Below are 21,910 nucleotides of genomic sequence, written 5' to 3'. Positions count from 1 at the left end.
CTGTTACATCGGATGGCTTTTTGATGTAACTGTTTAGTAAGTGACATTACCCGGGACGTCTCCATAAATTCATCTTGCCTGGAATATGGATAACAAAAAAGGTAAAGCATAAAAACCCCTTAAAACCCAATGTTGATTCCAAGAAAACAACGAATAAGAGGGAATTTCCAGCAACAAACCCAACAATCTGTAAGCGCAGTGTGTTGGTGAAAGGTCCAAAGCAATTGAGTAAGTCCGAGGTAGGCAGCACACGGGGCGAGAATAAAGCCAGTCCTGAGAGGAAAAGGGAATTCTTACTATATCTAGAAGAAAGGAGATATGGGAAAAGGTAATATTTTAAAGTCGTGACAAGGGCACTGCGCGAGCTACCTGAAATCCTTCTTGGTGGGAGTGCAAATTTGGTTTACTGGAAACCAGAGCAAGAAAAGGTGTTGTCACTTTAGGCAGGAAAGCTCTCGTAAATGATCTCAGATAAACATGCAGAGAGAGCCTGATCACCTAGTAGTGTACACACACACACACACACACAGTTACACATATGCTAAGAGACATATATATATATGTATATTATATTTGTGTATGTATATAATAATATATATATATATTGTGTATATATATATATATATATATATATATGTGTTTGTGGGTCAAAGTGGATACCAGCCCGTCACTCAGGAAGATTATTTAAACTAGCTCATGGGTTGACGGATGTGGGGAGTCAGGCCCATTTCCAGAAAAACCGATTGTGACTTTTACCTGAGCAGTGGACTCAGGTATCTGGTAGCTAATCGACTGCTGTGGATCTAAACAAGTTGAATGTGAGCAGGAACAAGTAACTAATTTAAAAGACTGATTAAGAACTGGAATACTAACGCCTCACGAGACATGTAAACGTAATAAGGGGTGTGTATGTATGTGTGTGTTTAATCCCGATAATACGATATTCATGAACCAAAATGTAATCCTTTTCGAGAACTCCTTGATGCAAACCAACGACATAGCCATCTAGTAAAATTTAGTCTTGCAAAGTAAACTCGGGAACAAAGTGTGCTTATGCAACGTATTGTCTCACATAATATTCCCGCATGACCAGCCAAGTTCCAGCGATGGATTGGGGTCACTCATGAATGCTGTTTCAGTTCGACATGACATCAAACACTACGAGAGAGACTCTGTCAACAGGCCATGTTAGGCCAGAGTCGCTTGGTACACGTGGCTCTATTGCTTTCTTCGGGAAAAAATCAATGAAAATGCGCCTCCTATTGAATGAACTTTCTATATATATAAAAAATATATATATATATATATATATATATATCATATGTATGTTTGTATTAATATATATATATATATATTATTTATATATGTGTAATAGATATATATATATATATATATATATATATACATATTATGTTATGTAATATATATATATAATATATATATATATATATATATATATATATATACGAACAAACATTCTATAGTAAAGTATCGATTTAGAACACAAGTAAGGGATGGAGCTCAAAAGTGGTGGTAAGTCAACTGCAGTAGGCTGCAGTCGTGGCTGAAAATAGGAAGGATAGCTGTCTTTAGAACCACATCTTTAAAGCTTTAGTGGAATATATATATATATATATATATATATATATATATATATATATATATTACATTTACATTTACATAAAGTAAGGCAATGTCACCATGGAAAGAGATACGACGGAGTGGTGCTAGGCCTTTCGACTTACTGTCCTTTACTTAGCAGAATGCCACGAGGAAAAGCATTGCCTTTATTTATATATTTATTACGTTCCACATTTTCGTGATTCAGTTATACATATATTGACATATATGTGTGTTTGTGTGTGTGTGTGTGTGTATGTGTGTATGGGTGAGGAAAGCAATCCGACATCTCATTCCCGTTCTCCATCTCCAGTGCTTCAAAAATGTTACTGGTCAAAAAAAAAAAAAATTAATAAATAACTAAAAATAAAAAAGGTGAAGTTTTCCAAAGGCTCTCATCGACTTCGCTGGTATTTTTATTCCTTGCCAAATACCGGACGGAGTCCTGGGGTCAATATTACATCCTTCATTCCATCACAGACGCATCCAGACTTCCGGAATTCGTGGTCCTGATCCGGGAAGTTATAGGGCCCCCTCGTTCTGGCGTGATGAAATGAAGGCATCACTGAGATGACGTCTTAGGAGGGAGATGGAGAAAACGACGAGTAGGTTTTTGATGCAGAGGAATCCTTAGAGAATTAGTGTAGTTTCGGTTAATGTGATATAATGTAATATAATATGATATGATATAGATTTTATAAAATATATATAATAATATATAAAATATGTAATATATAATTTTAGAAATATTTAAATTAGAAACTTAATAAAATATTAGAAGATTGCAAAGTTGAATTTTCGTTGATTGACGACACATATCTGGTGGAAATGACCTGTTGGTTCAATATTATATAATATGATTTAATATAATATAATGGAATATAATGTCTTTGGAAAATTTTCACCGAAAACTTGATAAAATATTAGAGCATTGCGAAGTCAAATTTTAACTGCATGACGGCCGTTGTATTGACATAGCTCTGGTGAAAGTGACCTGTAGATTCAGTATAATATAATATAATATGATATAATATAATATAATATAATATAAAATATAATATAATATAATGTCTTTGGAATCACTTTCATTGAAAACTTGATAAAATATTTGAGAATTATGAAGTTTAACTGTTCATTGGATGACGTTCGATGTAGGTTCAATATAATATAATATAATATAATATAATATAATATAATATAATATAATATAATATAATATAATATAATATAATATAATATAATATAGCTCTAAAGAGAGTTTTAAAAAAAGGATGTGGTGTTAAGTTCATGGTAATTTTGATCATTTGTAACATCTAAGATTTACAAGTCCAGTTGGACGGCAAAACATGAATGGATAATTGTACCTTTGTCGACCATGCTCTTAATGGTATAATTAAGTTTAAGAGGACTTGATTGAAATTAATCTCTATAGTTCGATATCCCATGGTATGGAATAACTCTTCGACATTTACGACTGATTAAGAGAGCATTTGATATTTATTATTGTTTTTGCATTACACTTATACAATTTCTGGTTTAGGGTGGGAAATTAAAATGCAGATTAAATAGTAATAATAATAAAAGGATTATTAAATGGTAATAATAGCAATTAAAATGATAATTAAATGGTAATAAGAGTAAAATGATTAAATAATAATTATAAAATGATGATTAAATAGTAATAATAGTAAAGTGATTAAATAGTAATAATAGTAAAATGACGATTAAACAGTAGTAACAGTTAAATGATTAAACAGTAATAACAGTAAAAGTATTATTAAATAGTAATAATAGTAAAATAATAATTAAATGGTAATAAGAGTAAAATGATGATTAAATAGTAATAACAATAAAATGATTAGTAAGTAGTAATGAGTAAAATTTTGATTAAATAGTAATAATAGTAAAATGATTAAATAGTAATAATGGAAAAATGATGATTAAATAGTAATAATAGTAAAATAATGATTAAATAGTTCCTAATAGGAACCTTGTACAGTAGGAAATAAGATCAAAAGATCTTGTACCCAAGAAAAAACGTAAGAAGCTTTTATGCTTTCCATAGGATCTTACAAATAGCCCAAGGTCGTTATCTTCGAATGCTCGTTGGGTTTTTCTCGCTTTCTTACCTTCTCTTCGTGAACAGTCTCAGAATGATCAAGACCACAGATGCTTGTTCTTTGCTTGAATCCAAGAACAAGCACACACAGGTGAGCTGTAACGCAAGCACTTATGCACACACACACAGACCCAGTAATATACGCCCTTACTCTTATGCAACCATGCAGTTATAGCTTGCACACGCAGTCACAAACAAAAATTAAATCGTGCATGCATCCACATGCAATTAGAAATTATAATTATCAAGGCCAAGAGATAGAGAAGGTCTGCTCGCTTCCCCCCAAATCCCCCCTGTAGGCGGAGCTTTGTCTACCTCCTTGTTGCGTCAGCCGTAATGAGCAGGTACCTGGAAGATACGTCATTGCCTACTTAGTTACCCCAGGTGGGAGGCGCCTACACCCAATTGGGTAGACCTTGTATGCTTAAACATGGGAACACAAACATAAACGTCAGCTAGAGAACGTGCATACAACGACAGAAATGAGTAAGAAAAGCAACAGTTATGATGTACAACAAAGAAAAGCAAGATTATTGAAAGGAAGTCTTATATTTATCCCATGCATAAGTATTTTCGTTCTTATCATACATCTTTTCCCTAAGATGGAGTTGCTTCAGAAGGCATGAGCTTGGTTGTGACCTACCACAGTCGACTATCCTGAAGGTATACATGATCACTGCTTTGCCCAACAGAGGCACAATGACGTCTGGCGCTGATTTCTGTTCAGGAATCGAACCCAGACGTTTTCGCCGGTGAGCCGAGTTTCCTAACCACTGAACCACGAGGACATCAGTGTAATTTATAAATAAATGGAAAATGAGGTAGACTGACGACGCCGGTCCCAAGTCTGACTGTCATTATAAAGGGTAGGTAGACTGACGACGCCGGTCCCAAGTCAGACTGTCATTATAAAGGGTAGGTAGACTGACGACGCCGGTCCCAAGTCTGACTGTCATTATAAAGGATAAGTAGACTGACGACGCCGGCCCCTCTGACTGTCATTATAAAGGGCAGTGATGGGGGTAGGCTCATGGCCTGAAACGTTGCTGAAACATGCAACAATCCTTACCTGCTTGTTGCAAGCGGTAATAAATGTCAATGATATCCGAATGTTGGAAGATTAAGCATCATAGTGAAAGGCAGAAATTCGGGACATTCATGTCACTAATGATCCACCAAAACCTGCCAGTATTTGCTGAGTATATTATTATTATTATTATTATTATTATTATTATTATTAGTTATTATTATTATTATTATTATTATTATTCAGAAGATGAACCTTATTCATATGTAACAAGATTTACAGGGCCACTGACTTGAAATTGAAGCTTCCAAAGAATATGCAGTTCATTTGAAAGAAGTAAAAGGAGGCAGTAGGAAATACAGAAAGAAGAGATCATCAGTTATTATAAAAGAAAAAATAAATTGTCAAATTAAAAAAATGAATAGATAAAGGTCAGTAAATTATTGAAATACAATGAGAATTGATTTAGCGTGGAAATGCATTTCATCTTCGCTTGAACTTTGGAGTTTGATCAGTTGAGATAAAGCGAAGAATGTAACTAAAAGTGAAATATGATGTTGGAAATTTTATTACATAAGGGTGCTTGCCGCGCCCGAGAGCAGCGCTAAATAATGACCTTTCGCAACAGAGATGAAAGTGATTGTGAAGTCTCTCTTGTGTGTGGCTGGAAGATGAGTTCGTTTTGAAAAAGTTTCTCCTCTACTCTCTCTCTCTCTCTCTCTCTCTCTCTCTCTCAGTATTATGTATTATATATATATATATATGTGTATATATATACATTATATATATAAAAATATATGTATATACATATATACTTGTATATATATATAATACATATAAATGAAACATGGAATAAATTTATATTTTAAACCATCTACATGTTCGTTTGTCCTTGTTTCCTTAAACCACCTCTCACTGATTTTACTTTTCCTCTCACCCCTTCTAAAGTCACAAACACTGCCTACTAACTGGGTGACCCCATCGTGGAATTTTTACTCTCTCTTCTTGTCCACTTTCAACTTTGTGTCAACTTCCCTACTAATTCTTCATCTATTTTCTCCTCTTACTTGTTTGCTGTCAAGCTCACTCATCTTAAATACCCTTGAAGGTGAAGGTAGATTTCAATTGTTGCATCCGTCTCCTTTAGGAGGTAAATTTCATGTTCTTTTCTGAGGGTTTTGATGTATATTGAAAACCATCGGAAATTATGTGTTTTTTCAGACTCCCTTCAGCAGTAAGTCTTAGGGCACTCTGGTGGGGAACTGGTAGTTCAAGGGCGGAGAAACCACGGAAGACGAGTAATTTACGGCAGTTTTGAAGGTCAGATATGCTCAAAACAAATAAAACACCTCATTGAAAACGCAAGGCTCCTGGGGCAACACCCCCTCCCCGCCCCACAACTAACCTAACCTTGGGCACTGTAAATTAAAATAAATTGGGTAGTGAGCTAATCTAGCCACACTAAACCCAACTTAAGGTGGCGGGGGTGTGAGTGGCTCCCACAAGGTCCTCCCCACTCCCTAACCTAACCTGGGGCACTGTAAATTAAAATAAATAGGGTTGCAACCTGGCCTAACAAATCTGACCTTCAAAACTGTTGTAAGTTACTTGTTTTCTGTAGAGTTCCCCCACTTGAGAATTCACTTTACCCCTCAGGGTGTCCTAGACTGATGGCTGGAGGGAGGGTTTAACTAAAAAAAGAATAATTTCCGACGGTTTTGAAGGTCAGATTGGTTCAAAACACATTAAAAACCCAAGAAAAAACTCATATTTCACTTTTCAAGTAAATCTTGCATGGGACCGACTATCACAGCCCTTGTGAGTTTCGGGTTCATTTCTTACACGGAGAGAGAGAGAGAGAGAGAGAGAGAGAGAGAGAGAGAAAGGGTCAGTTAATTACGGCTCTTCGAACTAATGCAATTACCCCTTACAACATGAATTTAAGCGGATTAGATATTCTCTCGTGATTCGAGAGGTATTAGCGAAGCTTTTGAAATCAGCGTTAATTACAAGGTCTGCAGAATAATGTCTTGATGTCGCCCCTTGCTAATTCCTTCGTACAAAACCAACCTTGTCTCCTTCACGTAGCTTTTAGTGATGTTTCTTTTTTCTCTTCGTTCAAGAGGGGCTTGATTGCATTTGGGCTTTTTTTTGTTTTTTGTCTGATAAAGTATGCACCAAGCAGGATTACGGTTTCATCTTGGCCCCTTCTCCTTAACGTCAATAAAAGGCTCCGTCCCTCTCTAAGGATTTGCTTGAGATATTGCCCAATCTCTCTCTCTCTCTCTCTCTCTCTCTCTCTCTCTCTCTCTCTCTCTCTCTCGTTTAACTGTATCATAAAAATATAAATTTCATCTCTTTTTATGTTAAAAAATGGCAAGAAAAGGTTCACTCTCTCTCTCTCTCTCTCTCTCTCTCTCTCTCTCTCATTTAACTGTATCATAAAAAATATAAATTTCCTCTCGTTTTTACCTCCCCCCCCAAAAATGGCAAGGGAAAGCAATAAGCCCTGCAAAGGAATGTTCAGTTACAAAGACGTACAAGTCATCCAGTCATTGCAAGACCTTACACATCCCATCTATGGGAATCAAAACAGTTTTCCTCAATTTTGGGCAGAAATGGACGAGCTTGGTTACGATGTCATTAGAAAACCGTGCACTCTTGATAAATATTTCCTGTTTGTGTTAGTGTCCTCAAATTCGATCCTTTTTGCACGAACGAGTTCAGGCGTAATTAACGCTCGGTCGCTTGGCTTTGATGGATTTATAATATTTGGAAATATTACAAGTGATGAAACTGTTTTCAGACACACCAGTTGGTGACAAGTTGACTTCCAGGATATTTAAAGCGTGTTTAGATTGATCTTTTCCAAGATGAGTATTATTCCAACATCTTTTAGAGAATTTTAGGCTTTAAGATCTCTATTTCCAAAGTAGTATTTGGCACAGTTAGTCAAAGTTTCCATACTGCATCTGAGGCAAAGTAGATGGAGACAAGGTCGTCCATATTCAATTCCTGCTTTACTTCTCTATTTCTCCAGTAGTCACCTTCAGTTGAACAGTTAATATGTTGGCACAAACGGCGAGAACTCATTTTCAAAATAATGCAAATGTCTATCCAGTTTTTCTTTGCCAGTTAAACCAACAAAGATATATTGGACTAACAGTCAACTTTTGAATCTTCAGGAAAATTATTTCTCCCTGCCCAACTAGCGAGAGCAAGTATTTTCGGCCATCATGATTCCATGACGATCCAATGAGGGGATGGCCAAAGTAGTGTATATATGTACAAACAACAATATATATATGTATATATATATATATATGGTTATGTGTGTGTGTATATAATATGCCATGTACATCTTGTATGTATCTGACTGTTCTTTTCATTCTACAACAAGCTTTGAAACCCTATTCTTCATTGTATCAACAGTTTAACGTCAAATACTTTAAAATACTGTGGTTACTTTGAAATGCAAAGTAGAAATAAGTAGAAACGGTGCAGGTTAGAGGCGATATTTATTTCTAGATTCCTCGATAACAGAGGTACGTTGATCTTATTTTGGAAATCGATGGATATTATATATGCATCTCAATTCGTTATCATTCATATTAGAATTTCACGATAACAGTAATAAAACAAGTAAAAAATGCGTCGAACTTTTCTGGCGCAAAATCGAGTTTTCTGTACAGCCGCCACAGCATCTAATAAAGAACACCAAAAACGATCTATCTTTCAGTGGTCTTGGTATAATGCTGTATGAGCCGCTGACGCGAAACACAACCACGGCCCGGTGGTGGCCTATCCTATATCTCTGTCAGAAGCACGGTTATGGCTAAATTTAACGTAAAATAAAATAAAAACTACTGAGGTTAGAGGGCTGCAATTTGGTGTGTTTGATGATTGGAGGGTGGATGATCAGTTTTTAAGATCTGAGGGCGGACAGAAAAAAGTGCGGATAGAATAAAGTGCGGACGAACAGACTAAGCCGGCACAATAGTTTTCTTTTACAGAAAACTAAAAGTATGGAGAATCTCTTCTTTCATGGCGGTAAGAGAGAGAGAGAGAGAGAGATTCCTAATTTCGCACACGAACGCTATTGCTTCCCTAATTTGCAACACCTCTTGCATGAAATGGAAGCAAAAAATAAAGAAAAGAAGGAATAGGGATTTGGAAACTATTTTAGAAAACCAGTGAGAGATGAGTCTGATTCGAATAACAATGTGCCATACCTTGCTTCAAGCAGTTTGAATGATTTCAAAGTCCATTTTATTCATTTATTAATGGATAGTTAAATCCAAGGAAATATTTAATGAAGATCTGCTGCTTATGTAGATTCAAGCTAGAAATTTCTTCTGGTAAATTAAAATACATTATTTGGTATACGTGACTAGACTTAATGTCTTTGTCTTCATCTTTGCCCATTTCGATGTGGGGTCGCTGTTCCCTATCAGCCTTTTCCATCTTCCTCTGTCCAATGCATCCTGACTTCTTAGACTTTCCTGAATGTCATTTGCTTAGACCTTTCTCTCGGGAATGTCATTTATGTATATTTTGTTATGCATATATATACTATATACAATATATATGTATAATATATATATATACATAAACTATATATATATATATATATATCTATATATATATGTTACAGTCTTATGCTAATCAGTCATTACAGAAATGCCTGAAATTTCAGTCAGATAGCGAAATGCATAAGGGACATGGAGCTAGTACAGAAAATATATTTGACCCCCAGGGCTAGTACTAAACACGGTCAGTGTACCGACTGCTGTTTCGCCGTGTTCATTAACTTTTCTCTCCCCTCAGCTATCTCTGACAGAATTTGTAATAATGTTGATTACATATCACACACACACACACACATATTGATTCCATAAGAGACGCAATTAGTGGAACTCGTAAATTGAGAACTTTTCTTATTTAGTAGCCTATATTTCATCCACTTTGATCGTAAACTAGAAAATCGTTTGAGAACTGATGAACATTCCTGCCGTTAAGCTCCCAATAATGTTAGAATATTTGAAGTGTGCATGTTAATGCTCATGTGATCGCTCTTAGGAACATGCGCGTTTTCAGTTTTAACACCAGTTTATAAAACTCTTGGTTAACTGGCGCATAGTTGCAGATTGTCAGATATGTTAGACAAATACCACAGGAATCAGATATTATGAATCGCCACCTGGTTTAGGAACAACGATGTTCGTGACTTTTTTGAACTGCCATCAAGAATAATACCACATATATATAACATACACATATATGTATATATATACCAATATATATATATGAATTATATTTGTTTATATATATATATATATACGCGTGCTTGTCACGATGCAGTGATTTGGTTTTGGGGTGAACCTGTGGTCTCCCTGGTTTAGGAAACAATGTTTCATGTATGTTCCAGACCCAACGCCCTGACTTTGACGCGGGTACTTCGGAACCATGTTTTTAGAAAGGTGTTGTAGTGGCTTTGTTTTGTGTATTGTATTTAGTCTGTAACAGAGCTTTTAAGCAAACCTATCCGTCTTACATATATAATCCCGGGATGTCTACGCGGATAACAAGATGTCTGCTTCTCTGATCGCGACTGCTTGACACACACAGACTCTCTGAATCGATGTACTGTATATTCGACCATCGATATATGTATATTATATATATATATATATATATATATTATATATATATATATATATAATAACAGTATATATAAATTATTGGCTAGGACTGCTGCCACCATATTGCTTTACACCTGAAATCACACTCAACCAGCAAGCGAACAGTAATGCCAAAAACTTTGATTAAAACTTCGAACATTGTAGCAAATTTTTGTCGTGGGGACCTATTTTTCTGCTGCAGGAGTTCCGCAATAACTGATACATGGCAAGACGTCGCTTAATTTCGCGGGAGTGAGATGCTCGAGAAGAGTCCGCAGAGGGTGATTCTTGGTTCTCGGAAGACGGCGGGACCATGCAAGACCCCTCTTCAAATTAGGATTAATATTGAAAGCCACTTGCGAATGACGGCAGCAAAAGAAACACGCTAATCCAATTAAAACTTATCAGTTTGCAGATGTATTTAGCTAGCTTTTAGGAGGGAGAGAGAAAGAGAGAGTCTTTAATTCAGTCCCACTAATTGGAATCTTCCCCTTTCATAAGCCGCGGGATAAAGGATTGTCAAACACTTAAAGAATCTCAGATTGAGCATCGAAGCTTCTGAAGTACACGATGATTAGAAACTAAGATAATGACTTTTTTTTTTTCTTTTCTTTTCATTGCGACATTTTGGTGAGTCTTCCCTCGCTATCTTTGCACGCTTTCACTCCCCTCCACAAAAGTGATTCTGGACTGAAGCGCTTCTGAAAGTTGTAAAATATATTACTGATCAGTGATAAGAATGGTTTAGTCTGTGATGACACCTGACCTGTTTCGGACAAGGAAGCAATGTAATGTAAACATCACTGTTGTGACAGGAACGTTCGCCCTTTGGCAACTAAAACACGGAAAAGAGGGACATTCAGTTACAAAAGTTTGTGAAGAATTCCCTCATTTTCTTGGCTTTTCACGCCTCACTTTGACCCATTGCCGCTCTCACTAGAGACTTTCGGTCTTATGAAATTTCCAACAACGGTCTCAGGAACTTTGAAGCCAAAGGAATCTGACCCCCTTAAGTGATCACTCTTCTAAGTAGCGATTAAACTCTTAACTGTAGTGGTCGAAAGACTAACACGCTATTGCCTTTCAGTTGTGGTCACCCACCCAAGTAATGACCTGACGAAAAGTTGCCTAACTTCCTCGACGGGAGAAAACGATGAATTTATCAGAACCGTCTTCATAGTGGCATGACGTTAGTACGGAAACCCCTACGTCAATTCAAAAGTTATTCTCATAAACAATTTAACCTTTCTTTTATTTGTAGCTCTTTCAGGAATAGTGATATAAGATATTAAATAATTTCGAAGAAAAGTTCTGCCTTTATTAACATTATTTTAATTAACTAATTCTGTATAACATTCATAGGATTTTAATCAAGAAGTATAAAACCTGCTTTGCTGAATAAAATCTTAATGGTGACTGCAGCGAGTCTGTCATGACTTGGATGTCAGTCTGTTGTGACTAGATCTAGTTTCTGTGTACAAAACTATCGAGATGGCTTTGTCTGTCCGTCCACTTTTTCTGTCTCACCAGATCTAGCATTGAGTGGAGGCCAAACTGAGATACTGATCATCCACTCCAATCAATAAAACAACGGTAAATTGTTTCTAGCCTTGGTAGTTTTTACTAGTTTGAGCAGCAAAGCAAATGTAATCGAACTTCTGGCACCTATATAGGTACCAACAACATAGGCCACACCGGACTGAGGCTGCGTTTCATAGACCGCGGCTAAGAGTTTCATGGGCCGTGGCTGAGAGTTTCATACAGCATTCTGCGCTGTACAGAAAACTCGATTGCGCCGAAGAAACTTTCGGTGAATTTTTACTAGTTTCTTCTTGGACTTAAATGTTTCTGATGAAGCATTTCTGTTAATTTTTGATACCGAATTTAAAGGGTAATAGTTTGTCTTATTTCTGTAGTCTGATACATTTTTAAGAATTTTATAGTAAGAGTTTGCTCGTTTTCCGTCTGCTAAAGATGAAAAGATTGCTACAAGTTAAAATTAAAAGATCCGTCACATCGGTCACGTAATCCATTAGGATATAAATAGGATCTACCTAGAAGGAAATCACTATTCACCATCAGTTGTTTATAGGTACGCAATCACTTGTTCTGCGTATTATTATATTAAGCATCGCCGTTAAAATCATAAGCTTCTACTTATCGAGTTCGCTGCCTCTCCACCTACAGCAATTAAATTTGACGAGGCATAGCAGCGCCGGTGATGTATATCAAAGTAAAGTATTAATTAGAGTCGATAGCTAACATCAAAGCGTAATGTATTATTAGCTTATATCGTAGGACTCAGAATAAATGCAGTTCCTGTCCTATGCAGGCGCCCCTAGATACAAAGTAATTGCTATAACATTCAATGGGTTACATCAAAAGACGAGCTAGATAAGTGGCGGGCCCTTCCTGTACGCTGAGATTGGTGTATTCGTCTGGACTTTCAGGTAAATTCTGATGAGAGCTTTCGTAGAAGAAAAATTGTAAAATTGCTCTGTCGTGTAAGGCTGAACCATAAGGTTCCGTGAGGGGAAAGGGAGTTCTTGGATCATGTCAAGATTAGCGAACCCACTCGCAGCAGGGTTCGCTATTCTTTACAAGAAGATTATTGGGTTCGTTATTCTTTACATGGGAATAATCGGGTTCGCTGTTCTAGGCATGAACACTTCGGTACCAGACATTTGATCCCCCAGAGGCTAGTATTAAACAAAGCGAAATACATTTCACACCCCAGGGCTAGTACTAAACACGGCGAAACAGTGTAGATGAATCAATGTTTCGCCGTGACTAGTACTAGCCCTCATGTGGAATTGGAGTTCGGAACGGGTTGGCCATTCTTTCCATGGGGATCACTGGGTTCGCTGTTCTTGACATGGATATGTTGGGTTCGCTAATCTTGACATGATCCGAGTTCTTGAATGGTAAATTAAGCATTACGAAGCAGGAATTTAATTCGGCTCGCACTAAAAATGACAATAGTTGATCTCGTAGTTTTATAACGCAGCAGTTAGATATACGAGACAGAGCCAACAGCACAAAACGGTATACGTAATGGAAAGGCAGCTATGAAAGGTATATGGAGTGTTGCCTATTTTTATTTTAAAGAGAATTCAACAGGTGGAAGATGAATATTTGGCGTTCGGGATAGTTTGCGGAAATCGTCGTCATTGTAATGGGAAAATAGTCCAATGTAAAAGTTTTGAAGCGGTTCATCCGTTCCGCTGTCAGGAGAAACATTCCAGTTGAAACGTTATTACTAAATGACGTAGGGGGAAACGGAAAGTAATTGCTTGCAGTATGTTTCTTTGATCGCTAGAATGATGCAGTGACCCTCCCCTACTGCTGCAAGTATATAACTCGGAAGATATAAATGAAGAATGAGTATTCATTAAGCTTTTTGTATTATTACTTATTTGTTCATATATATATTGATTATATATATATATATATATATATATATATATAAATATATGTATATGTGCGTGTAGGTATATAAGGCGCGCGTGTGTGTGTGTGCGACAAGTCCGTAGATCGCAGCAGTCGAGGAAACTTATTTTGTGAACAGACGTAAGCACCGTCTGCGTAGTCCGCCGCCAGAAATATCAGATATAAAATATAGTTTGGTTCAAGGTGTCAGTAATTGATGAATATAAAGCACTGAGTTCATTTTCCGAAACTTAACATCATGAGTTCAAACTGGTTAGAACTAGTCAACACGCCCCGTTACAGTTCTCGGACGAGATTGAATGAAAAAAAATAAGGAATATCGACATGAGGCGATGTAAAAAGGCAAAAGACAGAATTATCTGAAAAGAAGCGGGTGCAAAGAAAGAAGCCAAGAGGAATGTAATCATTTTTTTTTATATTAGTTACACTATTATATTTTGAGTATTTAAACTTATGCCTGTAGATAATATTTTAGGTATATCTGTTTACCTGTGACGTCAGATTGCGACTTTTTTTTTTTCATCCCCAAAGAAATCTGGAAACACGAAAATAAAAAAGATTATGCTGTTCAAAATTTCAGAACATTAAGATGAAACGATATATCATTTTTTTCTGCTATTCAGATAATGTCCTCTTTGGATGTTACGGTATCTTTATGCAATCATGAGAACGTCATGATGATTAGATGATAATGAATAAAAGAGAGGTAACTGAACATCGAGTAAAGGAATATTTACTATTGTGCAATTCTCAACAGGTGAGGTTATAAAAACTTGTATTGATGCAAACTTTGAATTATTAATGCATTGCCTGTTCATTGTTGCATATCAGTAACAGCTGGAATGATAATGAAGACAAAAATGATAGCAAGTCTATAAGCAAAAGGCCCATGAATCATTCAAAAGAAAATGGCAGTTTAAAGTATCTGTACTAACGAGATTGGACTTAAATTATCTTCAGTTTAGCATTATCGTGGCAATGAGTAAATCTTCAGTGGAATTTCTTGCTGCAGATGGTTATTAGCCTCGGAAGAGTTGATTAGATTTTGAGATGTTCTAGATGTGGATCTAAGAAATATTTGATTTGTAAGGAGTGAGGAGGAAAAAACTGATATAAAAACTTTTTTTACTATAGAGTAAAAATATGAGTGATTGACAGATCACATCTGGCTAATTTATATTTATTCATAAAACATATTGTCCACTAAAAAGATAAAAAAGTAAAACGGTCCCTGAAAAAAGTAACACGACCGCTATACTTAGTAATGAGATCCTGGAATGAAACCAAAACAGTAGCCTAACGCCAACAGCAATACGCTGAAATTGCGAGTTGCTAATGATGTATCTGGGGCTATTTTATTTTTATTGGTTTCGAGCAACATCCAAAAAACATGAAAAGTAATTGATATGCTTATTGATAAATTATCACTGGCTTATTATTATTTTTATCATTGCAGTCAGATGTGTCCCAATGTGTACTAGGTAAAAGTAGTAAGTTGTAGTTTGGTTATCATAATTAGAACAACATAACAACTTCAGATAGGACATCTGTTAGGCATGTAAGTACGCGCTTTAGATAATGAATGACCGGCGTTCGCTCTGTCTTTACTGAGACTGTTTGGAGAGACTGAAATTCTTTGAGATGCCAGTCACTTAGCTACACAGCTTATATTGCGACGATCGGTCTAGTACCTAGGAAGTAGACATTACAAAGGACTCTTTTTGAGCTTTTAAGTGATTTTGATTGATAGATTGGTTGTGATTTTACGAAATTTAGACTGCCAAGCCTAGTTATTTTCATATTAGACATAACAAATTACGGGTAAGCATCGGTTTTGTTGAAATTGTTGTAAGAATGTAAGGTGAAGATTGATCAGTTCTCTTTATCCCCGACGGAAAAATAACTTCACAAAATTTTAAAAAAATTTATGAATGGCATTTTCCCATCGTTTCCTTTTTGCCATATATAGTGACATTTACAACAAATGTCAGCCATTAATCACGCCAGCGAAGTAATAAACGGTAGTGCTTCTGTTTTATTCTCGTTATCAAGCTCTGTGTTCAAACAAAATTCCTTTTTTTTTTTTTTTAGAATATCTAACGTAATTTATTATACAACTCAGAGCACCTGTGCTTTTATTAATTTCTCAGATAATTTGCGTTCCCAAGAATATGGAATGCGATAACATTTATCAGTCCGCAGTGCCATATAAGAAATAAATTTGTGATGAAATAGAATAATCTTGGCTACCATTTGAATATACCTTTGAGGTCAGTGATCTTGGATTATCATGACAATACAATTTTTCGCTCTAAGTATAAACGGAAGAGGTTGCAAAGAAATACTACCAATATTCCACAAACCCGTCATCATTTCATTAATAAATGCACGCTGGCATAAAATCTTCCCCTTTAACAATTAGATGAAAATTTTCAGATAACTTGAGAGGTCAGAAATGCATCAGAAATACAGGTGGACTGAACGACCATTCTAAACTTTGAATGGCGATGATAATTTCATTTTTGGTGCCTTTCAGCACAGGAACCCTTCAGCAACCATTCTGCAAACTATTAGGCCCCCCTCTCCTCTTTCTTGGAAGTAACATTTGCGCATTTTGGACCCCAGTAACATCACACTGGATTTTGATTACCTCTGACTGGGAAGAACGTTAGCGTTCAACTTGGCATTTAGCTACTACGCCATCCTCCCCTTTGATTTTGCGACCCCGATTTTTCTCTCTCTCTCTCTCTCTCTCTCTCTCTCTCTCTCTCTCTCTCTCTCTCTCTCTAGGGTTAGTTGAAGGCGCCCAACATCCCTTATTTCGATTATGCATTTTGTAATTAATGGTTACCTACCGTATATCATGGTTGGCGGAAACTGAGGTATTCCGATTGTCATAAGAAAATGGGTTATGCTGGGTCATGGTAACCATATTAAGCTAGAGACCTGAAACTCTCGGCTGTGCTTTTGCCTTTGTGCCATGGCTTCCACACTCTAGAGCTCTGTCTTTCTCCATTTATATATATATATATATATATATATATATATATATATATATATATATATATATATATATATATATATATATATATATACACATATATATATACATATACACTGTATACATATATACGTATATATATACATATTATTTTCTACTGTTAGTTGCCGGATTTTTCTGTTCGGTAACGATTTTATTTTCCATTATTATTCGCAACTTCTTTCCCTTTTCTTTTCCTTTATTTTTCTCCTGCGCATATATTTTTCTCTGAGGAAGCTTGCTCGTTATAACTTCGTGCTTGTCTCATAAAAACGAATGCACGGAATACAGCAGATCTTTGTAGCACCAGAGGCTAGAAAACTTCTAGAAAACTCTTATTTTTCTTATCTGTTCTTTTTGAAAGCATCTTCTTCCTTATGAGAAACTTGTAGTTTCAGTATTCACAGAATACGAATTGAGAGAAAAAATATGAATAAAATTCTGAGTCTGTACTTCTTAGATTCTCTTCCAGCAAGTCAGTGACCCAGAAACTTCAGCAAAGAGAGAGAGAGAGAGAGAGAGAGAGAGAGAGAGAGAGAGAGAGAGAGAGAGAGAGAGAGAGAGAGAGAGAGAGAGAGATGAGTGCAGCTTAAAAAACCACAAATCGAAAACAAATATGTTTAAGAAAGCCACATTCAGTTTCTGAACGTATGCTCCACAATGAAGAGGGAGCATGACGCCCCAAAACTTTATGGGGATTTCGTAAATATATTCGTTCCCCGATTTGTGTGTGTGTTTTTTTTAAGTTTCAAAGTTCGATACTGATCTGCTATCATCATCAGAGCGATAAATAATAACGAAGCAAATATTAAACAGAAAGGATTTATTGTTTGCCAAGATATTTCTGTCTCCTGCTTCAAAACCAGTTATTTTTTTTTTCAGAGGAAGAGTTTAAGTTAAAAGGTAATCATATGACGTATGGTTTGCTATTTAATCTAAGTTAGGAAAAGTATTTTTGCTTTTTAAAATTCCAACTCGCTTCCTTAGTCTAGTGAATGAATAACATCAACCTGTCATGTTATCAGTTAGGCCAGTGGTTGTTAACCTTTTTCAATGTATGCACCCCTTTCAAATCAGCAGTCAGTTGTCGCACCCCCTGAATTGCTGAAATAAAATAATATAATAATAATAATAATAATAATAATAATATTATTATTATTATTATTATTATTATTATTATTATTATTGTTATTATTACTGTTATTATTATTTATTTATTTAATTTATTTTATTTTATTTTATTTTCATTTTATTTTCATTTTTTCAGAAAAAATAACGTGCGTGAATAAAAATATATTTTGCTTAAATTATTCATGGGCATCCTCGCACCCCTTGGGAACCGGCTTCGCCTGGTTAAGAACCACTGCCTTAGGCTAATTAATGTTACAATCATGGTCGTTATCCAATGAAAATATCAGTTTTCAGTTTTGTAAATAAAAGTTATTGTCTAATTCAAACGAAAATCTGTACTTGAAAGCTGGGACTTATTCGAATTAAAAGATCAAGGCGAAGCTCAGTTTCAAGGCCAGAGGTCAAGCAAATGTTTAATTCTAAAGTAGAGGCGATACTGAGTACGAGATTCAGTCTCCTTTTCTGTTGCGTAGATCCGCAGGAGATTTGTAATGGAACCACGAGCTTTGAAACTTATGTCTTTAAGTAGTCATAGATTGAACAGATAGACGTTCCCTATTAGCTTCTGTCCTACTGTACACACGCACACATACACACACACACATATATATAAACATATATACAGTGTATATATATACATATACATAAATAAAGGCAGTAGCATTGCCTTTATTTATATATTGATCACGTTCCATATTTTCGTGATTCAGTTATACATACATATACATACATACATACATACATACATACATACATACATACATACATACATACATACATACATACACTTTTCCCCTCCGTTACTCCAACAACAGTGTTATGCCATGCTACGTGGAATTTTTATATTTGGCACATTCTGAACATATCGGATAAATTTAAATGAATTATGACTCCATACATATCTGACTAGAGTCATATGGCTTGTTAATATTACTTATTTCGAAACAATGGGTCGCTATTGCTGCATAGTCAGCGACACAATAATGCAAATTTTGCTCATAATTACTTTAGGTTATGAATATTCAAATCATGGTAATTATGGGCTTTCATACATTTTATACCATTTTTGTATAAAGAATTGAATAGGCGGATCATTCGTGACTCGACTGTTGACTTAACTCAGTATTTACTAAAATGTAAATGAGTTAAACTACCTGCTATACAGGTCACCGAAATTGATTTTAGCTCATCGGAGCTGAATGCTGTCGAACATCTTTGGATGAAGTATGTATGTATGTATGTATTTATGTATAAATGTACTGTATGTATGTATGTATATATAAATGTACTGTATGTATGTATGTATGTATGTATGTATGTATGTATGTATGTACGACGCAAACTTTTCCCATTTCGGCCTCTATAGAACTACTGGATCAATTTCAACCAGGATTGGGGCAAAGCATACACTGGTAAGGGATATTAAATTTTTTTTTCCAAATGGGGGCGACGTTCCCTTCCAATGATATATTACCAATAGGGTATATTACAGAGATCTCCTTCAGAAGTAACGGGAAAGAAATAACAATAATTACATGAGATGTAGAGTACCGTAGATTGCTCAAACCGTTATCAAAGTAGCAGGGTGGGACCACAATACGGGTGTAAAGTTTAACGTAGGAATATACAGATATGGTCATAATCACATACAGTGAAACAGAATTAATAGTTATTGAATATATTATATGTATACTAACTTGCTTTCTCGAATGGTGTTTCTAATCTAAACTGCGAATAGTATTAATAACTCGGCGTATTAATTTCCAATTAAACATTAAAGGACTTGAACGAGCTTTGAATAAATTTGGCTACAGTCTGAATGTCGTTAAAGTAGCAATCGAATCATGGGCTAAAGTCAGTTTAAACTGTTGAATATTATGTCAGCTGCATACAGTATATATATATATATATATATATATATATATATATATATATATATATATATATATATATATATATATATATGTTATATACTGTTTATGTGTATATATATATATATATATATATATATATATATATATATATATGTTATATATGTTTATATAATGTAATATATATATATATATATATATATATATATATATATATATATATATATATATATATATATATATATATATATATATATACTGCAGGTGTACTAAATGTAGAGTAGGTTGTACAATATAAATCATGAACAGACATTACTGTAAATCGCAAAAAGCATAAAGCTTTCCTACTAACGCCACATAACACTCCGCCATTCGAGGCACTGACGACTGCTACTTGCTTTATGATACCTCGCACGCCAGACTCTCCTCAAAGTTGAAACGATGTTTGAATCCTCTCGAGAAGTTTGAGGAAAACAACGTAGGCCTTGTCGTACTCTGTCTGACCTGTCCTTCGTCCATTTTGTTTTAATCATTTGCTTTCTAAAATTCCGTGTATTAAGTAGTTGCGCCGATGGATCTCGTTTTAAAGAAAGAATCTTTTATGCTTTTTCGTGTAAAGTCATGGAGAAGACGATTAATATTCGTTGTATAACAAGTAAAAAATGCGTCGAAGTTTCGTCGGCGCCATCGAGTTTTCTGTACAGCGTATAATACTATGAAACTCTCAGCCACGGTCCATGAAACTCTCAGCTGCGGCCCATGAGACTTTCACCCACGGCCTGGTGGTGGCCTGTGTTGTTGGCACCTATAGCGGTGCCAGATGCACGATCATGGCTAACTTTAATCTTAAACAAAATAAAAACTACTGAGGCTAGAGGGCTGCAATTTGGCATGTTTGGTGATTGGTGGGTGGATGATCAACATACCAATTTGCAGCCCTCTAGCCTCAGTGGTTTTTAAGATCAGAGGGCGGACAAGAAAGGTGTGGACGGACAGACAAATAGCCATCTCAATAGTTTTCTTCTACAGAAAACTAAAAAGATTAAATAAAACATGGAGGGAAGCTAAAAAGGCTATTAACTTGCAAAGGAGGCTTCCGCAGAACCAAATGCCCAGAGCGAGGAGTTCAATTCGTTCATGATAAATAAACTAACAAATAAATATGTACTTGGGTCAACGACAATGAAAAATTGAAAACAAAACAGACAAAGGCTGTCGTAATGACACTTTACAGAAGAGTCGCAAATTCACTTTAAAAGCTCTACAACACTGTCATGAGGACTGTTCCACAGTTTCGCCTTGAAGGGAAAGGAAGACCTCCGGCACTGGCAAGTGTGACATCATGGCACCTCAGCAGAATGTAGATTCTGTCGCTCAGTAAAGCGAATAACTCGCAATGATTAGATATCTACAGCCACTAAAGCGATAACAACAGCTTGTAGAAGATGGCAAAGCAAGATACTTTCTGTGGGTATTCTGATCAGTCGATGACTGATTCTAAGAAAATCAGTTCATTGAGAAGACACTGAAATGTATCGTCAGGTGTTTCCTGAATAGCATCCCAGCATTTGTATGTTCCTCGACGTACGATTTCCATGAGTGCCCATATCAGTCCTTATTAAAAAAAAAAAAAAAAAACTTAAGATTATGGCTTAAAACTGAGCTAAATGACTTCCAGAAAATGATCTCCAGCTGATAGACATTCCTTGCATAACTGTGGCCCACGAAATCTAAGGCATCTGGTCTCCTTGCATACTTTAACTCAAAAGAGAAAGAAAATGAAAAGTATTTTCACCTTTCGTTAATATTCCGGCCGCCCCAGTTCTATTTTTTCTTTCTAATGTATGGCGGAGGATTTCAGCCGTAGGGTATTAAATTTCCATATAATTAAATTCAAGCCCATTACCATTCCAGAGGTCCTCATTAGGGCCGAGTCTCGAAACTTTTTCTGAAGCTCCAGAATTTTGTTCG

At 35.7% G+C, this 21,910-nt stretch overlaps 1 long non-coding RNA gene across 1 annotated transcript in view; it reads left to right on the top strand.

Annotated features, from left to right (window-relative positions):
- LOC136835517 (uncharacterized) overlaps positions 1–14,622 on the top strand; it is a 73,014-nt gene extending 58,392 nt beyond the window's left edge. The window contains exon 3 of the long non-coding RNA XR_010852182.1: positions 14,521–14,622. This is a non-coding gene — a long non-coding RNA (uncharacterized lncRNA). The remainder of the gene's footprint in view (positions 1–14,520) is intronic.
- The last annotated feature ends 7,288 nt before the right edge of the window (positions 14,623–21,910 follow it).

This window comes from Macrobrachium rosenbergii, chromosome 55 (genome assembly GCF_040412425.1).
Source record: "Macrobrachium rosenbergii isolate ZJJX-2024 chromosome 55, ASM4041242v1, whole genome shotgun sequence".
Taxonomy (NCBI): domain Eukaryota; kingdom Metazoa; phylum Arthropoda; class Malacostraca; order Decapoda; family Palaemonidae; genus Macrobrachium; species Macrobrachium rosenbergii.
The sequence above is the reverse complement of the archived record's forward strand: the minus strand, read 5'-3'. Positions and strand labels throughout refer to the sequence as shown.